This window comes from Pleurodeles waltl, chromosome 10 (genome assembly GCF_031143425.1).
Source record: "Pleurodeles waltl isolate 20211129_DDA chromosome 10, aPleWal1.hap1.20221129, whole genome shotgun sequence".
Lineage (NCBI taxonomy): Eukaryota > Metazoa > Chordata > Amphibia > Caudata > Salamandridae > Pleurodeles > Pleurodeles waltl.
The window spans coordinates 968,850,116-968,863,697 of NC_090449.1; the positions used below are offsets into that span (position 1 = coordinate 968,850,116).

Genomic DNA, 13,582 nt, shown 5'->3' on the forward strand with positions numbered 1-13,582 from the left:
CCGCGCAGTCAGCCCTTGAGAGAAATCTCTGCAACAGCGCCAGTAAAACATTCAGCTTACATGCACACTGAATACACTTTTCAAATACTCATTGGGGAAGAGGTTACATCAGGTGACAGTTGATGAAACTAAGCTATCCTGCTTGATTAGGAATGTGGCTCGTATGGACTATAAAAGCAAGAATGATCATTTGAGACCCTCTGTATAACACAATTATATAATGGTTAGCACAGAAAATATGGGTAGGCTGGGATTTCCCTATGGACTGTTATTTTCACTTCAGTCGATGGTGCTTGTACCTAAGAAGTCAACTAAGATAATAGTCCTTTTCCTCGTGGTGAAACTCATGGTCAACAATGTGTCCGTTATTTTTGCTGAAATTAATTTTACAACTAATTCAGAAAACCTTTTTATACAGATATTAAATATTTACGTAAAGCAAGAAAGTACGATGGACCAAGTTATGAGCAAAAGCCATTAATTATTGTTTGAATCAATTAATGTCCTAGCATTTCTGGGGGGGAACTGCAATGGAAGGTTAATTGGAAGACTCACTGATATTAGCCTTAACTGAGGAGTTGATAAAGCTGTTAAAAGCATGCATGCATCTAGTTATCTGGAGCAATCGCATTAAGCTTAAAATTGTGCCCAGGTCCCGGCAGTATTTTCACTTAAACCCTTAAAAAATCATATCTCAGGTTACCCTTGTTGGATTTTTTGTCATTTTGGTATAATTCCTTTTATTAAAACGTATTCTCTTTTCTAATTTGGTTGGAATTTCTATTGTTTGATGTTTCAACTTTATTGTCAGTTTGATAATGTATAACTACTTTACACATTGATCTAAGTTAAGCCTGTCTGTTCTGTGCCAGTGCTACCAGGAGCTTGAGCTCAAGTTAATTTACTGGTTTTTGGGGTTCATCTTTTGAAGTTAGTGTTATTTTTCCCGGAGGTGCCCATCCCAAATATTGATCTATTTTACTACAAAGGGATAAAGTTTGAAGGCAGAAAACAATTCTGGGTAGAAAACAGTAATTATAGAAAGTCAGAAAAGGTCCTCCTGTGGGGTACCTCAGACTCATTACTGCAGATCCAGAAGGGCATGCAGCTAAGTTGATTAGGGCTGGTTTGGGGTTTTGTATCCTACTTTCTGTGTTTCGAAAAAAAAAGTAATTTTTGCCAAGCTAATTCTGAAAACATGCGAGGGTGAGCTGAATCCTAAGTAATGCAGAAGCAGAGGACAGTAACAGCTCAAGCCAAAACGAGGTGTGTTTCAAATGCCAAAGCTTGATATTAGCTCTGTGGTCTTGGGTCTAGCACGGCCCCACGGGTTCTCCCTGTTTTGAGTTTCTAGAGATTCTGTTTGGGCCACCATGCTGTTTATATTATCAGAGAATTTTAAACCGCCACAAAGCACTTTGATATTCTGTCACAAACTATAATGCTAGGTGCTTAGATATATCTGTTATTATGTTAGTCGTCTCCATAAGATGAGTTTCCTTTTTGGTATGTATTTGCATTCATATTCTATGTATTTATTAACCAATCTTTTTTACATTCCTCACCATCAATGCTTGGTTCCTCTCCCCCCTTCTCTCATACCCTCCAGAAAATGAAAAATATAAAAAGCTTTATTAATATTAATTGACGTTTAGATGTAGTTTGGTCTTACTAAACTTGATTTGTAAAATGTTTTGATTTACAGCAATAATGATGACATAGTGTACTTGTTTGTTTTTTATAAGGATATGTATTGTTCACTACTTCTATTGCTCAATAAAGATTTTTAAACATTAAGGGCCTCATTATGACCCTGGCGGTAGAGAACCGCCAGGGCCAACGGGGGCGGGAGCACCGCCGACAGGCCGGCGGTGCTCCCTTGGGCATTCTGACCGCGGCGCTTTGGCCGCGGTCAGAACGGGAAAACCGGCGGTCTCCCGCCGGTTTTCCACTGCCCCTAAGAATCCTCCAAGGCGGCGCAGCTCGCTGCGCCGCCGAGGGGATTCTGACAATCCTTACCGCCATCCTGTTCCTGGCGGCTCGCCCGCCAGGAACAGGATGGCGGTAAGGATTGTCATGGGGCCCCTGGGGGCCCCTGCAGTGCCCATGCCAATGGCATGGGCACTGCAGGGGCCCCCGTAAGAGGGCCCGCTAGTATTTCACTGTCTGCGTAGCAGACAGTGAAATACGCGACGGGTGCAGTAGCACCCGTCGCACCTTCCCACTCCGCCGGCTCGATTACGAGCCGGCATCCTCGTGGGAAGGGAGTTTTTCCCTGGGCTGGCGGGCGGTCTTTTGGAGACCGCCCGCCAGCCCAGGGAAAAACTCATAATACCCTCCGTGGTCTTCTGACCGCGGAGCGGTATTATGGAGGGCGGCATCCTGGCGGGCGGCCTCCGCCGCCCGCCAGGGTCATAATGAGGCCCTAAATCTGAATGTATCGGTTTCAGAGTTAGAAATGCAGGTGCAGCTATGCCAAACAGCTCTGATGCCGTGGCTCAAAGTGGGCTCAATGGGCTTGTCTCAAATATTTTCGTGGTTCAACACAGATGATATTGTATGCTTGCTGGCTCAATGGGGCAAAGGCAGGACTACAGCTGAAACTTAGAATTTTTTTTGCAAAGAAGTGTTCTGACAATAGAGAGGAGACTGAGTCCTACCTAATCATCCATCCGGCCAAGGTGCATCACTGGTCGTCCAGAATTTGCAGCAGCTCCCACTACGATCTCTGCAGCAGAAAATCCTGTTTAGCAGCTCCTCACAGAAAGAGTGTCAAGCCTCATACAGCCCTTGTTGTCTACAGCCTGCAGCTTCATCCTGATCTTCCAAAAAAGAGACAAAGAGGGTCATTATGAACACAGTGGTGTTTACGGCCGTGTTCATGCTGGCAGTTATTTCACTGACCGCAGGCCCCATGGGACCTTTCTGGGAACATTCTGCTAGGCTACATTGTTTCCGCCCGCCGGCCCAGCAGAATGCATGTCCGGGACATTGCCGGCGGCTCCTGTCAATGCCGCTGTGCGGTGGGTGCAGCTGCACCCATCCCGCAGATCACTGCCCGACCTGCGCGATCGGGCACTGCACAGGGGCCTCTGCACTGCCCATGCCAAATGCATGGGCAGTGCAGAAGCCCCCAGGGGGACCCTGGAGCACCCCTTCCGCCAGCCTTTCCCTGGTGGCAGAAGGGATCATTATCCAAGGGGCAGCGCTGCTTACAGCGCTGCCCTGTCGGAAAATGATTCCCTCCACCGTCAGGCTGCCTGTCGGTGTCAGCCTGTCTGTGGAGGAGGGCCGTCTGTGGCGGCCCTCCCTGTGTTGTTTAAATGGCAGTTCAGACCGCCATGCCGATGGCGGTCTTTTCCGCCGTCGCCGGCATGGTGGTCTGAACCGCCATGTACATAATGAGGGCTTAAGTCCAAATGAAAGATTCTTCACTGCGACTTTGCCTGCGGATCCCGCCTCCTCCTCGGACACAGCCAGCTGCCTTACCTTGCTGAACTTTACCTTCTCAGACAATTTTTCTTCAAATCTCTTCTAAGTCCGAAGGTAAGCAGAGAACAGGCCCACACCACTTGAATCTGACTCACACTCCATCATGGTCTGGCATAACTTTCGACTTTGCTCGGACTTCCACGACTAAATTGCAGCAGTTGGAGCTTTGATCTTTTAGGCACTAGTTTTTACCTTGAAATTTAAAAATTCATAGCACCGGTTCTACTGATTCAATTTTTGTTGTTTTGGTGTCAAATAATTTATTTGATTTTACTCTATTTTTTCTGAATTGATGAGGGATTTTCCTTGTGTTGTGTCTCTATTGTATTACTGTCTGTGAGTTGCATCAATACTTTGCACATTGCTTGTAAGTTAAGCCTCACTGCTTTTGTGCCAAGCTACTAGAGGGTTAAGCACTAGTTACTTTTGTGACTTTAGTGGGTCACACTAACGGTAACTGTCGCTGTTGTTTGAGCAGGGTTAACACCCCCTCAACCAACAACCCGTGTCTCACACATTCTAATTCAAGTATTTTGATTTATATGGATGTAAAGTTCAACAACAGCCACATACGCAGCACCTGATTTTCACAAAATATGCTTACATGTATTAACCTCAGCGACATAATCATAATATGTATACAATAATACCTTGTGACAAAATGAACAAGGGGCAATTATACAGACCTAAATTTAGATTTTTGCTACTAATAGATTTCACGAAGAAAGAAATGTAAAATAAGCTCACCGCGCAGTCAGCCCTTGAGAGAAATCTCTGCAACAGCGCCAGTAAAACATTCAGCTTACATGCACACTGAATACACTTTTCAAATACTCATTGGGGAAGAGGTTACATCAGGTGACAGTTGATGAAACTAAGCTATCCCGCTTGATTAGGAATGTGGCTCGTATGGACTATAAAAGCAAGAATGATCATTTGAGACCCTCTGTATAACACAATTATATAATGGTTAGCACAGAAAATATGGGTAGGCTGGGATTTCCCTATGGACTGTTATTTTCACTTCAGTCGATGGTGCTTGTACCTAAGAAGTCAACTAAGATAATAGTCCTTTTCCTCGTGGTGAAACTCATGGTCAACAATGTGTCCGTTATTTTTGCTGAAATTAATTTTACAACTAATTCAGAAAACCTTTTTATACAGATATTAAATATTTACCTAAAGCAAGAAAGTACGATGGACCAAGTTATGAGCAAAAGCCATTAATTATTGTTTGAATCAATTAATGTCCTAGCATTTCTGGGGGGGAACTGCAATGGAAGGTTAATTGGAAGACTCACTGATATTAGCCTTAACTGAGGAGTTGATAAAGCTGTTAAAAGCATGCATGCATCTAGTTATCTGGAGCAATCGAATTAAGCTTAAAATTGTGCCCAGGTCCCGGCAGTATTTTCACTTAAACCCTTAAAAAATCATATCTCAGGTTACCCTTGTTGGATTTTTGTCATTTTGGTATAATTCCTTTTATTAAAACGTATTCTCTTTTCTAATTTGGTTGGAATTTCTATTGTTTGATGTTTCAACTTTATTGTCAGTTTGATAATGAATAACTACTTTACACATTGATCTAAGTTAAGCCTGTCTGTTCTGTGCCAGAGCTACCAGGAGCTTGAGCTCAAGTTAATTTACTGGTTTTTGGGGTTCATCTTTTGAAGTTAGTGTTATTTTTCCCGGAGGTGCCCATCCCAAATATTGATCTATTTTACTACAAAGGGATAAAGTTTGAAGGCAGAAAACAATTCTGGGTAGAAAACAGTAATTATAGAAAGTCAGAAAAGGTCCTCCTGTGGGGTACCTCAGACTCATTACTGCAGATCCAGAAGGGCATGCAGCTAAGTTGATTAGGGCTGGTTTTGGGTTTTGTATCCTACTTTCTGTGTTTCGAAAAAAAAAGTAATTTTTGCCAAGCTAATTCTGAAAACATGTGAGGGTGAGCTGAATCCTAAGTAATGCAGAAGCAGAGGACAGTAACAGCTCAAGCCAAAACGAGGTGTGTTTCAAATGCCAAAGCTTGATATTAGCTCTGTGGTCTTGGGTCTAGCACGGCCCCACGGGTTCTCCCTGTTTTGAGTTTCTAGAGATTCTGTTTGGGCCACCATGCTGTTTATATTATCAGAGAATTTTAAACCGCCACAAAGCACTTTGATATTCTGTCACAAACTATAATGCTAGGTGCTTAGATATATCTGTTATTATGTTAGTCGTCTCCATAAAATGAGTTTCCTTTTTGGTATGTATTTGCATTCATATTCTATGTATTTATTAACCAATCTTTTTTACATTCCTCACCCTCAATGCTTGGTTCCTCTCCCCCCTTCTCTCATACCCTCCAGAAAATGAAAAATATAAAAAGCTTTATTAATATTAATTGACGTTTAGATGTAGTTTGGTCTTACTAAACTTGATTTGTAAAATGTTTTGATTTACAGCAATAATGATGACATAGTGTACTTGTTTGTTTTTTATAAGAATATGTATTGTTCACTACTTCTATTGCTCAATAAAGATTTTTAAACATTAAATCTGAATGTATCGGTTTCAGAGTTAGAAATGCAGGTGCAGCTATGCCAAACAGCTCTGATGCCGTGGCTCAAAGTGGGCTCAATGGGCTTGTCTCAAATATTTTGGTGGTTCAACACAGATGATATTGTATGCTTGCTGGCTCAATGGGGCAAAGGCAGGACTACCAAATCCCTACTTTTATGAGGAGCTTCGGGACTGGCTGGCTCTCCTTAGCCCAGCTAAGAGGGAAACAGTTGCAGTTCTGCCAAATGCCTCCAATTGAAGAAAGGTTCTGGCAAAATGTAAGTTTCTTAAATGTCATAGGAGAAATGATTAAATTACATTTTGTTTAAATTACAGACTTCTTATGAAAATAGGCAATATATTATTGTAAGACCCTAATAAAAGATAGTTTAGGACAAGCTAACACTTGTCTACGGAGAAGTAAGGGCAAATGAAACACTTGACAACATCTGATATCAGTGCGAGGGTTTTTTGGCATGAAAACCATTAGGAAAGTGGGAGGTTGAGATGTGTTGCTATATATGTACACGGAACTCTATGCTTCAGATTACTGCAGTGCATCATCTCCGAACACTCTGGATAAACCACTAATTAGATACACCACTGAGGTTCCCCTAGCGAAGGCACTGACCAAAGAGCCAATCATACCCAAGCTGACAATCCTGCGACAACGGGTCCGTGTTGCTACAATGTACTTAAACTTAACACATCTTTAAAGTTGTATTTTTCTTTCCACATTCATATCTGATGTTTCTCAAGTAACTGGTAAAGTACAATTGTTGGAGTATTTGGCACAGAATAAAAAATGCAAATCATACTGTATTTTAGAAATGTTAAGCATAGCGAAATAAATGCTTAACGTGCCCTTGAGACGTAATTTGTAATGAATATACTGTTACAGAGCTAAAAATCAAGCGAGATACGAGATACGATTTACAGTGTGAACTAATGCAAGAACCTAAAGTTAAGTTGCCAAAAATAAATATTTCAAATAAGCATAGTTCTCAGGATTTTAAATACACCATTGCTATTGTTTTGTGTCTGCATCTGATGTCACGAATCGTGCAATTCGGAAGACAGGTTATACAAACACTATTTGATATCGAGAGCGGTCTGGCTGCATAAAGACTTGTGATTTGAAAGCTTTTGCACGGAATCCGTGCAAGAAAAGCTACAGAGCTGACCTTTAGGTTGGGGGATCAGAAGATCGCAGCAATTCCTTAGAACTCCTTCCTATGTTTAAAGGCGAAGGAAGACGTGCATTGGCTTTTGTAATAGCTGAGGATGGAAACCAGGAAGTATGATTCCATAGGCTGGAGAAGCTGTCTGTAAGGGGCGGGTCAACGGCAGAGTGAGAAAACGGATCTGCTGCAACTAAAACGTACCGAAGGAGCAATAGAAGGATTATAGATTAAAAAAAAAAAACCGGCATGCATTTTCATGTCGCAATCCGTGTAATATTTGTCAAATCTCAAATGTCGCCATATCTCTGTTTCCCTTTGCGTAACCAGTGTGCCATTGGCTGTAGTACAAGGAAAGAAATACCTCCCCCAGCTGCTTTTTTAGCTAATAAAATACAACAATATTCAGGGTTTATCTGATGCTCTAGTGGAAGCTACTCACTCGCTTGCTTCCCAGCCCTAAGTAAATGGGAAGACAAACAAAGATGCTGTTGCTTTAGTAGGCTGAATTTTTAAGCACTCTGTTGGTGGCATTTTAAACCCATAGTTTTCTGTGCAACATAGCTGCACTGCGAGAATACGTGCTTAATGACAGGAGCAACTGTATCTGTGCTATAATAATAACAACCTTCCTTTTACATACCATTTAATGCACCCCTTCTGCAGGGTAGGAAGCGCTTTTGTTAGAAATTGGGTCTCTAGTTGGCAGTGGTATGCACCCTGCCCAAGTAGGGACCACAAACCTGGTCTGGGTAAGTCAGATACACAACCTAAATTAACCTATGCCCACCCTCCGGTAGCTTGGCACACAGCAGTCAGGTAACACTTAAATTACAGTAACACAGTAAAAATACTACAAAATGACTCCACTTCAGTTTAGGAAAATAGAGAATATTCGTCTGAGTAAAACAAGACCTAAACAGCAAGATTCCAAAAAGTAGATCTCAAGATATGAATTTTTAAAGAGTAAACTGCAAGGTAGTCAATATGAAGGGTTACCTGGGGCCTTACTAGTCTGGGGTAAAGCGAAAGTTCAGGCCAACCACGAAAGGTAGGCCAGCTGCAGGACCCACGCGGGGTCAGCTGAAACAGTACGTTGGATGGAGTGTTGAAAATGCAATGCGTTGTTTCCAATCCGCGCATTCAGTAGATGTGTCATCGTACAGCCATGCAGCGATGACTTCAGATCGGTACTGTGTCGCCATCCAACCTTGCAGTTGGGTCCTGCATCATCAATGTGGCACTATTTCAATGTCAAGGGGTACTGCCATGGTTCCAATTGCCTCAATGTGTCAGGTTTTTTATGAAAAGCAGGAACAAAGTTCTCTCTCAGGGCCTAGGACTGGATTGGCACCTCTTGACAGGGCAGAACTCACAGTGCAGACCAGTAGCTGAAACAGAGTTGAGGGGAACTCTATGATAGCCCTGAGAACAGGAGGAAAGACATCAAGTCTTAGGAGTGACTTGGTTAAGCAAAGGATCTGGAGAGCAAAATACAGTCCTCCTCACTCTCAGGCAAGAGGCAGCAGTCCAGCACACCAATGCAGTTGAGCAAAGTGGCAGTCCCTCCTGGCAGCACAGAAGTCCTTTTTCCTGGCAGAATGTCATTCAGGTCCAGAGGTATACTGATTTGGTGGGGATGGGGTCCAGTACTTATACCCACTTGAGCTTTTTAAGTGGGGAGACTTTAAAGAGAGGCCTTTGAAGTGCACAATTTTCCTGTCCATCCTTCCCTGGCTCCAGACACTGTACAGGGGTTTATGCAGCCCTTTGTGAGGGGAGAGGCATAGCCCTATTCAGGTGTGCCAGCTCCTCCTTCCCATTTAGCCCAGTAAGACCCATTTGCCTGGTGGTGGGCCATCAAGATGTGAATGGCACACCCCAGCCCCCTTTGTGTGTGGCTGTCTAGTGGGAATGCACAAAGCCCAGTTGCTACCCTCCCCCAGACATATATTCAGAGACTTTCTAAAAGTGGCATTTTTGGACTTTCAATTTACAATCCAACTTCACTATAAGTTGTGATTTTAAATTGTGAGTCCACAAAAACTAAATTCTACTTTTTCCCATTTGGAAGTTACACTTAAAGGTTGCTTCCAGGTAGCCCCAGTGTTAACCTATGGGAGAGATTGGCTTTGCAGTATGAAAAACAAATATAATAGTTTTACACTACCAGGACATTTTAAACTTAAAATTACATGTCCAACTTTTTGAATTCACTGCACCCTGCCCTTGGGAGTAACCAAGGCCTACCTCGTCCTCCTAGACCTATCTGCAGCTTTTGACACCGTATGCCACCAAACCGTCCGCATACGCCTCTTCAACGCCGGAATTCTCCACAAAGCCCTGGACTGGCTCACGCCTTCCTCTCCGAAAGAACCCAAAGAGTTTGCCTCCCTCCTTTCCGGTCTACAGCCACTAAGACCATCTGTGGGGTCCCCCAAGGATCCTCCCTCAGCCCCACCCTTTTCAATATCTACATCACTCCTCTTGCCAACATCATCCGCCCCCCCGGCTTCACCATCATTTCATACGCTGATGACACCCAGCTCATTATCTCCCTCACGAGGAACCCATCTACCACCAAGAATAACCTACACACCGGACTCCTCACCATTGCTAACTGGATAACAGCAAGCCACCTCAAATTGAACTAAGAAAAAACCAAGATCATCATCTACGGCCCCAACAAGACAGCATGGGAAGACTCTTGGTGGCCCACCACCCCCAACACCCACCACCCACGCACGCAATCTTGGCATCATACTGAACTTATCTCTATCCTTGACTCAGCAAATCAACGCCATATCATCCTCCTGCTTCAACACCCTTCGCATGGTACAAAAGACTTTCAAATTGATTCCTTTAGAAACAAGAAGAATGGTCACTCACGCCCTCATAAGCAGCAGAATGGACTACGGCAACGCCCTCTACGCAGGGACCACAGCCAAGCTTCAGAGAAAACTCCAGCGAATCCAGAACACAGCCGCATGTCTCATCCTCAACCTCCATCCCCACAAACACATCTCTGCCCACCTCAGATCCCTACACTGGCTGCCCATCAACAAAAGGATCATTTTCAAAATCCTTGTCCATGCTCGCAAAGCCCTCCATGACACCGGATCAGCCTAACTCAACAAATGAATCAACTTCCACAAACCAACTTGACAGCTCTGCTCCGCCGACCTCGCCCTCGCTACAGTCCCCCACATCCAACGCACCACCTCTGGCGGCAGATCCTTCTCCCACCTGGCCGCCAAAACCTGGAACTCCCTCCCCACCAACCTACGCAAGACCCAGGACCTCCTAACCTTCAGAAAGCACCTCAAAACTTGGCGTTTCGAGCAGTAACCCCTCCCTGCCTCACCCCCCAGCGCTTTGAGACCCTACTGGGTGAGTAGTGCGCTTAAGAAATTTGTTTGATTTATTGATTGATTAGGGATGACTTATTTGTAATAAAAAGGAAAGTTTGGGCCTGGCAAGGGATATACTAGCCAGGTCGAAATGCCAGTTTAAAACTTCACATACAGGTTGTGCAGTGGCAGGCCTGAGACATATTTAAAGGGCTACTGTAGTTGGTGGCACAATCAGTGTTGCAGGCCCACTAGTAGTATTTAATTTAAACATCTTGGCCACATAGAGCGCACTTTGCTGTGACTTTTACGTAAATAAAATATGCCAATTGTGGATCAGCCCATAGCAGCATGTTTTAGGGTACAAAGCACCTGAAGCACCTGCAATTTAGCACTAGATAGCAGTGGTAAAGTGCACAGAATCGTAAAGCCAGCAAAAATTATATCAGAAAAACAAGAGGTCAGATGCTAAAAAGTATGGGGAAACTGTCAACAATTTCATTGTGGGTGTAATGTTACAGTTGTTACAAATTACCAATTAAACGTTAATCAGTTTAATGACCGGAATGGTTTGTCCTCAATAGACCGCAATATTGATTTCATACACATTTTATTTCCAGCTTTCACACAGTGCTTAAATTATAAAAACAATAAGTGCTAATGCCTAACGCATTGCTCTGAAGCCCACTTCTAGGGCTATTAAATGTCAGTGCACGAATACCAAGACTACGTTGTCTTCAGACCACCTCATGCCTCTTTAATTCAACACTAGACATCCCATTCACTTTATATAACTCTTGGAGGTTGCTGCTTTCTCCCTTTCTGACATATTTTTTCTTTTTCTGACTTCTTTTTCTTCTTCAGTCTTTCCCCTCTATTTGTTTTTCTCTCTCTTGCTCTCTGGAAATGTCCGATCAAGAAACATAAGTGCTGGTTCCCAAAAATGAGTGGTGATGGCCCTCCATGGCAGCTACAGTCTCAAAGTCTGCATCCTTGACACAGATTGCAGAGTTGCACATGTTACTGCACAATTAATGATACAACACCATAGTCATACTTTGCCTGAGCTAACCCTTAGAGAGCGGCTCAGGTCTCCTTCGTTAATATGCCCAAATCATCTGGACTAAATCCAAAACACCTCAGAATACAGGGTTGCATCAGGAATTCCCCTCACATCCACATACCTCCATTCCTCCATTCAACCATGCAAAACTTTATGCTCCTTCCAAAACTTAAAAGTCCAACAGAACAGAATTCAGAAGTTGTCAAAACACTCCACCTCTGCTACCCTATTATTATAGTCAGGGCATCTCGCTGAAGGAGCTGGATGTGCTTGGAGATGGTATTGTGGATGTTCTCTCCCCATCAGAGGTCTCAGAGGCATACTGCATATTTGCTTCTGAATTTTTCCTGGACTAAGGCACTAGACTGTGCAACAAGCACTTTCCTCACCTTGGGGAATCCTGAGCAAGGACCCCTTCCCCCTTAGGCCAAGAGCATACCCCAGATCTTGATCACAAGCCAGAGGAGATTCAGGCAACTCAGCTTCATTATCATGCTCAGTGAGTTTCTTCAAAAGTTATACATAACAGTCTCATTACTTTGGCTGCAGTCATGATATTACTCATAACTCACATGATCCGCCAAGCTCCTAGATTGACCACCCTGTCCTGCCAATGACGAAACATCTCCTAATTTCATTTTCTGAATTTCTCCAGTAGTTCAGGTCCGGATCCACTGAGAACCCATTCAAGTGATTAGGGATGGCATCACAGATAAGGCAACCTATGCGTAACTGACAAGGCACTGACCACTTGTCATATATGGTGTCTGACTAAACTCCCATATAAATGAGTGCAGAACCATTTCTAAAGGATTATGGCTGGCATGAGCAATTCAGTCACTTTGGATATTGTCCCAATGAGCAGTTCCATGTCCCCATTAGCCTGCAGCCACTGAGGGGTGATTCTCCTGTGCTTGGTTAATAATGATTGTAAGTAGTTATCTCCTGCCCATGAAACAGGGGTCCATTATCTGTTCTCAGTTCCTGCAACAAACCATGGGTGGCCATGATTGTTTTCTAACCTGAGAGTCACTTACCATGCAGCAGTGCTGTTCATCACATATACCTCCTTAGAGTAGTCATTGATAGCTCTAAGCATATGCTTCACATCAAGAAGACTCCTTAAGTCAGCACAAGCTCAAATCCATGTTCCCTGAAGAATAAATTGGTGATAAAGGGAGGGAGCAGAGGATCAGGGGCTCCCACATCTTGGCACTTGGAACAGATCTACATGACTTTCTCAACACCTTTATTCAACTGCCGGAAGCAGACCTGGAGCAAAGTCTCAAAGGACACATGGATCAATGCCTTTATCACCACCAACCCCATCTCATCAACATCCTAGAGCAGAATATCAAAAACTTCAACAATTGGATTGCCAGCTGCACCAACAGCATCACTTCCATCAGCAACAACACCCACAGAATGTCCACCAAGCAGGTTCACTGGTACATTGAAGATCTTAGATATTCTAAACGACACTAAGCAACTGGAGAGTAGATGGTGATTGTTAGAAATGGAGTTTCTGGTTGGCTAAGGCATGCACCCAAGCAGAACCCACCACTCTAGTCGGGGCAAGCTAGATGCACGCAAAAGATAACCTGTACTCACCCTCTGGTAGCTTGGCGCAGAGCAGGCAGGCTTATCTACGAAGGCAATGAATGAACCGAAGAAGAGACTCCACACAGGGTTATAAAAATAGGTTTCTATATAATGACTAAAATAAGATCAACATGACAAGAATCAAATAAGTACTTTGCAAGTTATGCAGATTTAAAGAAACTATCACATTAATTACATCATGAAACAATAGGGCACAGAAGCACCAGCGCTCCTATTAGATTTTTTACAGTAACTTAAGTGAGATCCCAGTGACAGAAATCACATAGGATTTTTGTCAGTTATTGTCTAATTTGGTGATAGGCAAATGTGCTTCATCCTTGTGGGAA

General features: G+C 43.4%; 1 protein-coding gene across 1 annotated transcript in view; it reads right to left on the reverse strand.

Moving 5' to 3' along the window:
• AGMO (alkylglycerol monooxygenase) overlaps positions 1-7,342 on the reverse strand; it is a 679,770-nt gene extending 672,428 nt beyond the window's left edge. Inside the window, exon 1 of the mRNA XM_069211800.1 lies at positions 7,224-7,342. The gene's annotated coding sequence lies outside the window, so the exon portion shown is untranslated. The remainder of the gene's footprint in view (positions 1-7,223) is intronic.
• Positions 7,343-13,582: the final 6,240 nt, after the last annotated feature.